The sequence below is a fragment of the Phyllostomus discolor genome, chromosome 2 (genome assembly GCF_004126475.2).
Source record: "Phyllostomus discolor isolate MPI-MPIP mPhyDis1 chromosome 2, mPhyDis1.pri.v3, whole genome shotgun sequence".
Classification (NCBI taxonomy): Eukaryota; Metazoa; Chordata; class Mammalia; order Chiroptera; family Phyllostomidae; genus Phyllostomus; species Phyllostomus discolor.
Genome location: NC_040904.2, coordinates 97,560,028 through 97,573,133, shown reverse-complemented (window position 1 = coordinate 97,573,133; position 13,106 = coordinate 97,560,028).

The following is a 13,106-nucleotide window of genomic DNA, read 5'->3' as shown; positions in this document are numbered from 1 at the left end:
CAGACAGAAGAAACCTCTTCAGTGAACGTGACCACAGTGTAAAGGAGATGTGAGGGGGCTGACTGGGCTTCCACAGGTGGCAGCTGAAGAGCTGGATGGAAGTTTCAGTGGTCAGGGGATTCCCCCTGAGAAGTGAGAGGTCTAAACCCCAAGCTGGGCTCCCAAGCCTACAGCACCAGATCCAGAAAGTAACCCAAATAGCATCCAGCTTAAAAGGCAGCAGGGTTTCTGTCTGCTAAGCTTTCCTTTCTTTCTTTCTTTTTCCCCTACCACTTATATTAAACTTTGCTCATTTGTTATTGATAGTGCTGTGGTGAATTTTTTACTCAAATTTGGTTCCTATTTTTTCTCTCACTATATATTTTTTAAATTTATGTTTCATTCCAATAATATATGCTTTCCTTCTCTTACATTATAGCATCTTCTTGCCTCCATTTTTTATTTATGATGTAAACTTTACTTTCTCTCTTCACCTTGTCTCTATTCTATACTCTTATTATTGCTCTTCCCTCGATCCTCTCAAAATCACTTTTCTTTCAGGTAGTCATCTCTTATTAATTTTCATTTATTATAATAGCCTTAGTCTCTTTACACCTTTATTCATATTGGCTAATTTGTTGCTGATAGTGTACTTGTGGGTGGGACTTATTTTTGTGGGTGTGGGCTTGTTTCCTGGGCTGTTTTGTTTTGTTCTGGCAGCACCTGCACAACAGCATACAAGATGTGGTTGGTGTAGTGACTCTCAAGTCATCCAGCTGAAAGGAAGGACCCACCAAAGAATGACCGAACAACAACCAAAACCCAATTACAACCAGAGAGCCTGCATAAATGGCATGAGGGACATCTCAAGAACAGCATGTTCAGGAGATTAAGGGGACTGCATCACTGAATCCCACAGGACCCTCCTACCATAGAAGGTCACACCATGAAAACAGGAAATCAAAGCAGATCTATCAAGGAAGCAGAAAAAAAACAAGAAGAGTCACCTGAAATAGGGAGACAAAGAAACAATGCCCAATTGAAAGGAAAGTAGGAATCCTCAGAAAGAGTGCTAAATGAAATTGAGGCAAGTAAACTTTCAGACACTGAGTTCAAAACAATTGTTATAAGGATGCTCAATGAGCTCAAGGGGGAACTACAAAGAACTCCAGGAAAGCTACAAGGAACTTAGTGCAACTACACCAGCCTGAGAAAGGACAGAGACAATATCAACAAGAGCCAGGTGGAAATGAAGAATACAATTTCTGAAATGAGTAACACAGTATAAGGAATTAAAAGCAGGCTAGACAAAGCATAGGATGATTCAGTGCACTGGAGGACAAGGTAAAACAAATCACAGACAAAGCAACAAAATAAAAAAAAAGATTGAAGAAGAACCAAGAGGGTTAAAGGGAGCTTCAAGAGAACATGACATGTAATATTATCTGTATCATACAGACACCAGAAGGAGAAGAAGAGGAGAAAGGCATAGAAAACCTGTTTGAAAAAGTAATGACAGAAAACTTACCTAATTTGATGAGAGAAAAAGTCATGCAATTCCAGTAAGCACAGAGGGTCCTACTCAAGATGAACTCAAAGAGTCCCACTCCAAAACACATCATAATTAAAATGGCAAAATTTAAAGACAAAGAGAGAATTTTAAAGGCAGCAAGGGAGAAACAGAAAGTAACGTACAAGGGAGCTCCAGTAAGGCTACTAGCTGATTACTCAGCAGAAACACTATAAGGCAGAAAGGAATGGCAAGAAATATTCCAAGTAATGAAAAGCAAAGGACTGCACCAAAATCACTCTACCCAGGGAGGCTCTCCTTTAAAATGGAAGGAGAGATAAGGAATTTCCCAGACAAAAACAGGCTAAAAGAATACATGTCCACCACCACCAGCACTACAAGAGATGATAAAGGAGCTGTTTTAAGAAGAAGAAAAAAAGTGTGAGAGAGGAACACAGATACAAAAAGAAAAGTGGCAATAATAAGTATCTGCCAATAATAACCTTAAATGTAAATGGATTACATGCTCTAGTCAAAAGACATATGGTGGCTAAATGGAAAAGAAAAGAGGACTTGCATATATACTGTGTACAAAAGACCAACCTCAGAACAAAAGATCTACACAGACTCAAAGTAAAGGGATGGAAAAAATATTCCAAGCAAACAGACAAAAAAAGTCTTGGGTAGCAATATTTATATCAGACAAAACAGATTTCAAAACATAGGCCATAAAAAGAGACAAAGGAAGACATTACATAATATGTAAAAGAAAATCCATCAATAAGATATAACCGTTGTAAACATATATGCACTCAACATAGGAGCACCCAAATATATAAGGAAAATTTTGAAGGATGTCAAGAAAGATATAGACAGCAACAGATTCATAATAGGAGATTTTAACACCCCACTGTTAACAATGGATAAATCTTCCAAGCAAAAAATCAACAAGGATATTGTGGTATTGAACAACACTCTAGACCAAATGCACTTAATTCATATATACAGAACCTTTCACCCCAAAGAAGCAAAATATACCTTCTTTTTAAATGCACATAGAACATTTTCATAGATAGACCACATGGTAGGACACAAAACAAGCCTCAACAAATTCAAGAAAATTGAAATCAAGCATCTTCTCAGATCACAATGGCTTATAGCTAGAAACCAACATCAAGGAAAAAACTAAAAACAATCAAATTCATGCAGACTTAATAACATGCTATTAAATAACTAGTGGCTTAACAATGTGATAAAAGAGGAAACCAAAAAGTTTCTGGAAACAAATGACAATGAACACACAACAGTCAAAAACCTATGGGACACAGCAAAGGCAGTTCTGAGAAGGAAGTTCATATCAATACAGGCCTACCTAAAAAAAGGTAGAAAAATCTCAAGTAAACAACCTAACTGTACATCTATAAGAACTAGATGAATAACAACAAGCAAAGCCCAGAGTGAGTAGAAGGAAAGAAATAATCAAGATCAGAACAGAAGTAAATGACATAGAGACTAAAAGTACAACTCAAAGGATCAATAAATCCAGTAGATGGTTCTTTAAAAAGATAAAATCAACTAGTTTTTAACCAGGCTCATCAAGAAAAAGAGAGGACCCAAATAAGTACATTTGGAAAGAGGAAAAATTACAACGGATACCACAGAAATACAAAGGATTGTAAAAAATTGCCACAAACAACTATATGCCAAGAAATTGGACAACCCTGTGCAAAATGGACAAATTTCTAGAAACATATAATCTTCTAAAACTGAATCAAGAAGAAGGTGAAAACCTGAATAGACAGATAACAACTAGTGAAATTGAAGCAGTAATAAAAAAAACTCACAACATACAAAAGCTCTGGACTGGGCAGTTTCACAGGCAAAGTTTACGAAGCATTTAGGCAAGACCTAACTCCTATCCTTTTCAAACTATTCTAAAAAATTCAAGAAGAAGGAAGATTCCCAAACTCTTTTCATGAGGCCAGCTTTATCCTAATTCCAAAACTAGATAAAGACACAACAAAGAAAGAAAACTACAGGCCAATATCTCTGATGAAAATAAATGCTAAAATCCTCAACAAAATATTGGCAAACCAGATCCAACAATACATTAAAAAGAACATACACCATGATCAAGTGGGATCCATCCCATGGATGCAGGGTGTTATAATTACAAATCAATAAACATAATGCACTGCATAAACAAAATTAAAGACAGAATCACATGATCATATCAATAGATGCTGAAAAAGAATTTGATTAAGTACAGCACCCATTAATGATATAAATACTCAGCAAAGTGGGAATAGAGGAGGCATACCTCAACATAATAAAGGCCATATACGAGAAACCTACAGCCAACATCAAACCCAAAAGACAAAAACTAAAAGCTTTCCCTCTAAGATCAGGCACAGGACAAGGATGTCCACTTTCACCACTTTTCACTTTTATTCAACATAATATTCAAAGCTTTAGCCAGTATGATCAGACAAGAAAAAGAAATAAAAGGCATCCAAATTGGAAAGGAGGAAGTAAAACTGTGATTATTGGCAGATGATATGATATTGTACACTGAAAACCCTATAGGCTCCACCAAGATTCTTTTCAGTCTAATTAGTGAATTTGGCAGAATGGTGGGATACAAAGTCAATATTAAGAAATTGAAGGCATTTTTGTACACCAGCAATGAACTATTAGAAAGAGAAACTAGGAATAAAAACCCATTTACTATAACAAGAAGAAAAATAAAGTACCTAGAAATAAACTTAACCAAGGTGGTAAGAGATCTGTACTTGGGAAACTACAGAACACTGAAGAAGAAAATTAAGCAAGATACAAATAAACGGAAGCATATACTGTGCTCATGGATTGGAAGAATTAACATCATTAAAATGTCCATTCTACTCAAAGCAATCTATAGATTGAATGCAATCTGTATTAAAATATCAGTGACATATTGCACAGATTTAGAACAAATATTTCAAAAATTTACATGGACCTAAAAACAACTCTGAATAACTTCAGCAATCTTGAGAAAGAGGAACAAAGTGGAAGGGATCATAATACCTGACATCAAACTATACTACAAGGCCACTGTAATCAAAACAGTTTGGTACTAGCATAAGGACAGACACATAGATCAATGGAACAGAATAGAGAGCCCAGAAATAAACTCATGTCTCCATGGTCACCTAATATTTGACAAAGGGGGCAGAAGCATAAAACACAGTAAAAATAGCCTCTTCAACAAATGGAGTTGGGAGAACTCAAATGGTACCTGCAAAAAAAAAAAAAAAAAAAGATGCCAGACCACCAATTTACACCATACACCAGAATAAACTCAAAATGGCTAAAAGAGTTAAACACAAGACATGACACAATAAAAGATGTTCTTAGAAACATCTTTTAACACAATAAATGTTCCTTGAAAAGAACATTGGCAGTAAAATTTCAGATATCCCACACAGCAATATTTTCACTGATAGGGCAAGGGAAAATAACGGAAAAACTAACCAAATGGCACTACATTAAATTAAAAAGCTTCTGCATGGCTAAAGAAGCATCATCAAAATGAAAAGGAATGAACAATGTGGGAAAACATATTTGCCAATGATACCTCGGACAAGGGTTTAATTTCCAAAATATAAAGAACTCAGATGACTTCAACACTAATAAGACAACCAGTTCAAGTAAAAAATGGGCAAAGGACCTGAACAGACACTTCTTCAAAGAGGATATACAGAGAGCCCATAGACATATGAAAGAATGCTCAACATCATTAGCTGTCAGAGAGATGCAAATTAAAACCATAATGAGATACCACCTTACACCAGTCAGAGTGGCCATCATTAACAAAACAAACAACAAGTGCTGGTGGGGATTGGGGAAAAGGGAACTCTAGTGCACTGTTGGTGGGTATGCGGATCGTTGCAGCCATTATGGAAAACAGTATGGAATTTCCTGAAAAAACTAAAAATGGAATTGCCTTTTTATCCAGCAATTCTACTGCTGGGATTATACCCTAAGAATCCCGAAACACGAATTTGAAAGAACCTGTGTACCCCAATGTTCATAGCAGCATTACTTACAGTAGCTAAGTGCTGGAAACAGCCTAAGTGCCCATAAGTAAAAGAGTGGATTAAAAAACAGTGGTGCATTTACACATGGAATACTTCACAGCAGAAATAAAGAAGGTACTCCCACCATCTGCAACAGTATGGGCAGAGCTGGAGTGTATTATATAAGTGAAATAATCCAGGCAGCAAAAGATAAATAAGATAAATATCATATGATCTCATATGTAAGAGGAACCTAATGAACAAAACAAACAAATTAGCAAAATAGAACCAGAGGTATGAATACAAGGAACAGACTGACAGTGACCAGTAGGGAGGCAGGAGGGAGATAAGGAGGGAAAGAAGGTAAGGGACCTAGTCTAGGTACAAAAGAGGTATAAATGACCCATGGACATGGGGCAGGAGTAGGGAGGTAGGTGGGACAGAGGAGAGTAATGGAGGAAAATTGGGACAACTGTAATAGATCAACAATAAAAAAATAATATATACCTTATAGAGGTTCTATTGAAATAGAAAGATTTTTTTTTTATTCTTGAATATTTCAGTAGCATGCATGACCTAGAATTCCAGTCTAGTTGAAGATTTTTCACACCTATATTATATAAAACTCAAAACTATTGTTTTAAATCAACCATTAAGCTTTTGTCCAAGTTGGAAAATATAATGGCAATTCCATGTCTCATAGGATTTATTTTACAGGCTTTCCAAAGTAATAGGTGAAGGTTCTAAATCTTGTTTTCCTGACATATTAGGAGACAAGGAATGTGATCAACTGACTAATGGAAGGAGGTTGGTGACAGTGAAGGGAGTATAAGCAATAGTCCGCCCATCACAATTAGCATGTGTCAGATAGTTAGAGCTGGCCAAATATTTCTCTGATTCTTTCCAATCCAGAATCAGATAGAGATGTATTTCCTCTGGTTCTGCTAAAAATAAAAAGTGGAAAAGAAGAGGGGAAAAGATATCAGATGAGAACCTGAGAGTTTACACTTCTCCAAGTTTTTCTGAATTGCTTCATAGTTAGGAAGAAGATTCATAGACAGGTTTTCTTTTCTTTTTTTTTTAATTAAATTTATTAGGGGACGTTGGTGCACAAAATCATGCAGGTTTTGAGTATACAACTCACCAAAACATTATCTGCATACTGCATTGTGCCATCATTGCCGAAAACGAAATCTCTTTCTGCCCCATTTATCTCCCTTTGCCTACCTCTACCTACCCCACCTCCTTTCCCTCTTGCTATCACCTTACTATCCTATTGTTTGTGTATGTATGTATATGTATATAATTTCTTTGCTTAATTTTTTCATCTTCTTTCATTGAGCCCTCCAACATCCCTTCCCTCTGACAGCTGTTCTCTGTTTCTGTTTTGTTCATCAATTTATTTTGCACATACAGACTGGTACAGCCACTGTGGAAAACACTATGGAGTTTCCTTTAAAAATTAAAAATGGAACTCCCTTTACCCAGTGATCCCACTTCTGGGAATGTAGATGAAGAAATGCTAATTTGAAAGAGTATGTGTACCCCTATGTTCATAGCAGCAGCATTTATAATAGCCTAGTTCTGGAAACAGCCAGAGTGCCTATCAATAGATGAATGGATAAAAAAGAGGTGGTACAGTTACATAATTAAATACTGCTTGGCTATAAAAAAAGAAGAAAATCTTACCTTTTGTGATAGCATGGATGAACCTGGAGATTGTGATGGTCAGAGAAAGACAAATACCATGTGATCTCACCTATATGTACAATATAATAAACATAACCAAGTTTTCAATGGGCTGCGTTTCCCATGCCTCTACCCAAAGTGGGTGAGAGATTGCAAGAGGAGAGGATAACTGGTCTCAAGAACTTGATGGTTTCCTTTCATGTAAGCACTTGTATTGAAGAAGCCTTGTGGTGTTTGATTGGAGTCAAGAATACACCTCCTGTATACTTGCCATTTATGAGACAAACCCTCCTCAGTGTATTTTCTCTACTGCATTGTATTATGAGAATAGACATTACTGTTGCGCTCTCTCACTGCACACTGAAGTGTCCCCACAATGGTAGTTATGAAAGCAGCATTACTTAGTGTTTTCTTTGATCAAGTGATCCAAGGGGAGCCCTGAATATGTATTACTTGATTTTGTTATTTTCATATCCTTAGGCAAGAAGCTATTTGTTTCAACATTTAGGCAAGACCATGTTGAATGTGGAGTATGGAATAGAAATCCCAATTTGTCAATTCAGATGACATTCACCCAGAGAAAATATTGGAATACTTTAATCTATCTGAAGGCATTTAAGAAAGGTACATATGCTCTAGTGACACTTTAAAAAAATTTTTCTTCCTCCTCAGATAAATTTGGTGTTCATTAAATAAATCCTGAGTGGAAATTTGAATCCTTTTTAAAGGGAAATGCATTTAGGAGGTGGAGGAATTATTAAGGGAAGAATGGGGTATGTGGAAAAGGCCCTTCATCCTGTATGGGTTTCCTGATTATTCAACCTGGTTAAACTCCTTTCTTCTCTTACGCACTCTGATCATATTTGCACATGCTCTTCTCCCTGCTAAGAGGAAACCCTCACTCCTCTTCATTTGGTAACTCTTACTATCTTCTGTTTGGTTAGAGAAAACCTCCCTGACCCTATACCATTTACATTATGTCTTTTTCTGCTGTTCTTTTTCATTTCATAGTCTTTGTTTCCTTTGTAACACTTAGTAATGTTTGTGATTTTATGTTTATCTGTGTGTTTATTGGCTTGACACCTGTTTTTTTTTTTTTTTAACCAGAATGTCGGGATTATGAGGCCAGGACCATTCCCTTCTACCCTTATCTGCAGTGCACAGCACAGGCTCACCTCCTTTTTAAATAATAATGTTCAATATTATTTATAACATACAATATAAAACACTGTTTATACCAAATAATGTGACACATTTTAAAAACAAATAATATGTAATATACCTTTATCTGAATTCAAAATTAATATCATGTAACCTATTTACTTAATTTTTTAAAAGCTAATATAATGACTGTCTATAATAGTAAGAAGACATAAAGGAAAAGTAATTGCAGTAAAATATGATGTATTTTAAAATACAAACACTCAGGCAAGGCTTCATGAGAAGGTATAATGCAGTCAGCAGGTACATGCATGTATGCATGACATCATTTGGCTGTGGTCATGGCATATGTCAAAGGATGCATGCAGCATGTTATTTTGTTGACTTAAAGGTCCAGCATTTCTACTGATGATGTGATTTTTCCAACATAGTGGCCACATATCAGTAAATTCTCAACCAAATAGTGTAAAATATTTGCTTTTCCAAAATAATGACCATATATTGGTAAATTTTCAGATACTGTGGAACATTACTTGGATTAATATTTGTGCTCAGAGAATTCAGTATTTATTAAAATTGTAAATTGCTCTTTTTACAGGATATACAATTTATGGATAGGGTCTAACCTCAAATAATTATAAGCTAGCTTTTCACCCTTATGAATGTGCAGTAGTATATTTAAAATTAATGCAAGATTGGGACAGTTATTTTTTGTTGAGACTGTTCCAAATGTCTGGTGTTTCTGGATACTGTCCAATAAAATATCAGGAGCTCCTCTAGTTATTGTGACAATCAAAGCCACCTCAGCTAAATTTCAAAATCCTCTGAAGCATCAGCATTTTTAGGAACTTCTGGCCATACCTATCATAGATGCTCTGAATATATTAAATGAATGAATATATTTATACCTCTCATTAGTATTTTTTTCTTAAACATTTATATCTTTCCTTTTGAGGACTTCTGTCTCTATACCTAGACTGGCACCTTGATTATGGAAAATGCTCAATAGTTATTTACTTGAACAAAAAGGTGAATAATTAAGTTTTCCAAGTACTGAGAATAATTGTAAGACTCTCTCTTTGCAATTCCCTCTCACAGAACTACAGTTTTCTGTCTGCTTCAGGACATTCTAATTTTCAATTCCCTTAGCTTCCATCAGTAATACTGGTGAGGTGAAATGTAACCATATTTTGGTCTGACCCACCATTGTTCCTATTTTAATCTACCATATGCTGATGAGTCATTAATTTCATTTAACAACCTGGAGGTCAAATTTTAATGAAGAAATCTATCTGTGAGGTCTCAGATCTTCTTCATGTTTGCTTTCTTCCTATTACTGACTTTCTTCATATTTGAAGATTATTATTTTAATATAATTATTTTCATATCAGTGGATACAGACATGAGATAAGCTTCACTGGGAAAGATTGTGAATGATAGTAGTAACAATGATAGAGTCAGAAAAAAAGGATTTTTAAAAATTATTGTTCTGTATCTATACTGATGCCATATTATAACTTATTATGATGGCATGTCAATAGTATTTAAAAGTAACATTTTGAAAGGAATTCAAGCAGTTCTTGCTTGTGCCAAGTTACCAGGCCAGGACTGTGAAAACCTGCACTTTTGACTTACTTTGGGAATGGCACCATCTCAAGCGAGAGGGAGAGAGAGAGAGAGAGAGAGAGAGAGAGAGAGAGAGAGAGAGGGAGAGTTAACCTATTCCATGCAAATTATCTTTCTCTTGTGAGGTGAAATTAATGTTTGTAAGCAGTGCTGAGAATGAGCTATTTCAATAGAAGATGTTTCAGAAATGCAAAGTGTTATTGTTACAATTTGTGCTTATGTAGGTACATCTTTACTTTCAGTGCCGGGCCATGATTGTTCAGGGATGGCTAAACCTCAGACTGAAAGTTTAGATAATGAGACCAGGTATTTTCACAGTTTCTTGCATCTGAGAATCTCAATATATTCAGCTCTAATACAAATACAAATTGGGTAGCAAACGCAAATATAGGCAGTCACCTGATTTGCCGCAGGAGTCAGTGGCAGATGGCATGGACAAAACTGCCTGTTTTATTCTCTCTCTGGCTAACTGGTGACAAGAGTCCCAATTCTATAAAGGTTTAAACATGCAAAATCAAAACAACAAGCTAAATACACTTAAATGAGGTTGATTTTATAATTTAGGGTGTTTTATATTCATTAAAAATATATGACAGTTGATTTCTTCTTCTCCACTCCCCTCAGAGCACCTGATACCTTTATCATTCGTCATTTATCATGACACTTAGTCATATCTCCCTTGTTGCCTCTTTTATGGACATCTATCTTGTCTTTCTAATTAGATTACAAACTCCCAAGGAAAAAATGATAATCCTTTCTTTAAAAAAATAAGAAAAGAAAAGATTTCTCATTATCCAGCTTGCTTTGGCTTATAGTAGATAATGCATATATTGTTGCTATATAATGTAAAACAAGGAAAGAAAAATCTTATGTTGAACATTATTATAGCTGGTTTCCCATAGCAGAATTTACTCAGCAATTCCCATTTGGGTAAAATTGTCATATATATACTATTTCTTTACCATGCCTTACTTTGCAAAATATCAGATGAAATGTAGATTTAAAAAATAATTGAAATCACACCCATTCACTTCAGATTATGCTAGTTTCCATCATGGTGGTTTTTATTCATTTGAAAGGATGTTATGTCTTGGGAAATTGCCCTTCACCACCTTCCTCTTCTACACTGGTCTCTAAACCACCAAAGCCATATGTTCTATGTTCTTTAATCAACACAATTCTTTGTAGGGGAAGATTCTCAAAAAATTTTAACCAATATAGTTGACTGCTGTTACTCTAAATTATTTATGTACGTATGTGTACAGTAGTGTCCCCCCTTATACATGTTTCTCTTTTCAGGTCAACCATAATCTGAAGTTTTAAATGGAAATTTCAGAAATAAGCAGTTTGCAAGTTGGAAATTTCACACTGTTCTGAGGAGCGTGACAAAATCTTGGGCCATCCTGCTCTGGACGTGAATGATCACTTTGTCCAACACAGCTCCTCTGTAGTCTCCCCGCCCATCAGTTCCTGGGCAGCCATCTCAGTGATCAGATCTGCTGTCTCAGCATCACTGTGCTTTTGTTCCAGTGCCCTTACCTACTTAATAGTGACTCTAAAGTGCAAGTGCAGTGATGCTGCGATTCAAGAATGCCAAAGAGAAGCTGTAAAATGCTTCCTTTAGGTGAAAAGGTGACAGTTTTCCTCTTAATAAGGAAAGAAAAAAAGTATATGTTAAGGTTGCTAAACTCTATGGGAAGAACAAACTTCAACCCATGAAATTATAAATAAGGAAAAAGAAATTTGTGCTAGTTTTGCTGTTGAACCTCAAACTGCAAAAGATACGACCATAGTTCATGATACATGCCTAAGATAGAAAAGACACGTGCTTGAGAAGGAAAAGTCATTAAATTTGCATGTGGAAGACATGAGCAGAAAACGTGACTGATGGCAACGTGTTTTGCTGGAAAGCACTGAGTCCATACTAAGACTTTAACACAGGATTCCCTGAAACTAGTGACCACATTTCTGTTTTTTTATTACAGTATATCATCATTTGTTCTACTCTATTATCAGTTATTGCTGTTAAACTCTTACTGTACATAATTTATAAATTAAATTTTATCATAGGTATATACAGTGGTAGGCAAAAATAGGTGTACAGTTGTCTGTGAAACAGAGTTAGTCTTGTATTATTTATTAATTATTGTATTATTTTCCATACAAACAACTAAAAACCTACTTTTGCTCACCCCATATAAGAAAAAGCGTAGCATATACAGGGTTTAGTATTATCTGTGGTTTCAGATATGTACTGGGGGTATTGGAATGTATTCCCTGTGGATAATGTATATCTATGCTAACATTTTCCTGCAAGTAACATTGTAAAACAGATACGAGTATACAAATCTAGGGCTAAAAAAAAAAACCCACCTTAACATCAGTCTCTCCCCCTTTAATCCAGGTGCATGTGAGCCATCCTTCTCAACTCAATTACCCATCTGATTGCATGGACAGACTAAATGGACAGCAGAATATGTTTCACTCTGCTTTTATAAGGATCACTATAATTATATGGCCACCACACTCTATACTAGAGATTCAGCAGTTTCTGAAGTGTTTTTCAAACAACACTGTTTGTGTTAGAAGTTAATAGGTATTACTAGGAGAATAGCTTTCATGGTCAAAGACATTTGGAACAATTCTTGGAATTGGGATAAGGTGTATGTTAGTTTCCATAGAAGTGAGGCTTCTTTGAGTCTATAATATATTAATGTATTATTCTAGTTTCTAACAAAACCATGCATTATACAGTATTACCCAAAGTTACTTAACCATAAGAAATTTTTCCAAAGCATCCTGGGGACTAACGTTTCTTAGAACACTCTTTGAGAAATATTTTAATAGCCTCATTACTGATTACTGCTTTGCAATTACATTTGCTAAATCTAACATACAGGAAATCCTACAAACATGGTTCTTAATTATAAAGCAACCATAAAATATATACTTTTATATTAAATGAGCCAGAAGAACTGCTAACCTTATGTAATATAAAACTTGTCCTTTAGCCATGTGAATGATCATGTCCCTTTCTCTCCCAGTTTAAAAAATTCTTTTTATTATCCTTAAAGGGATCATAC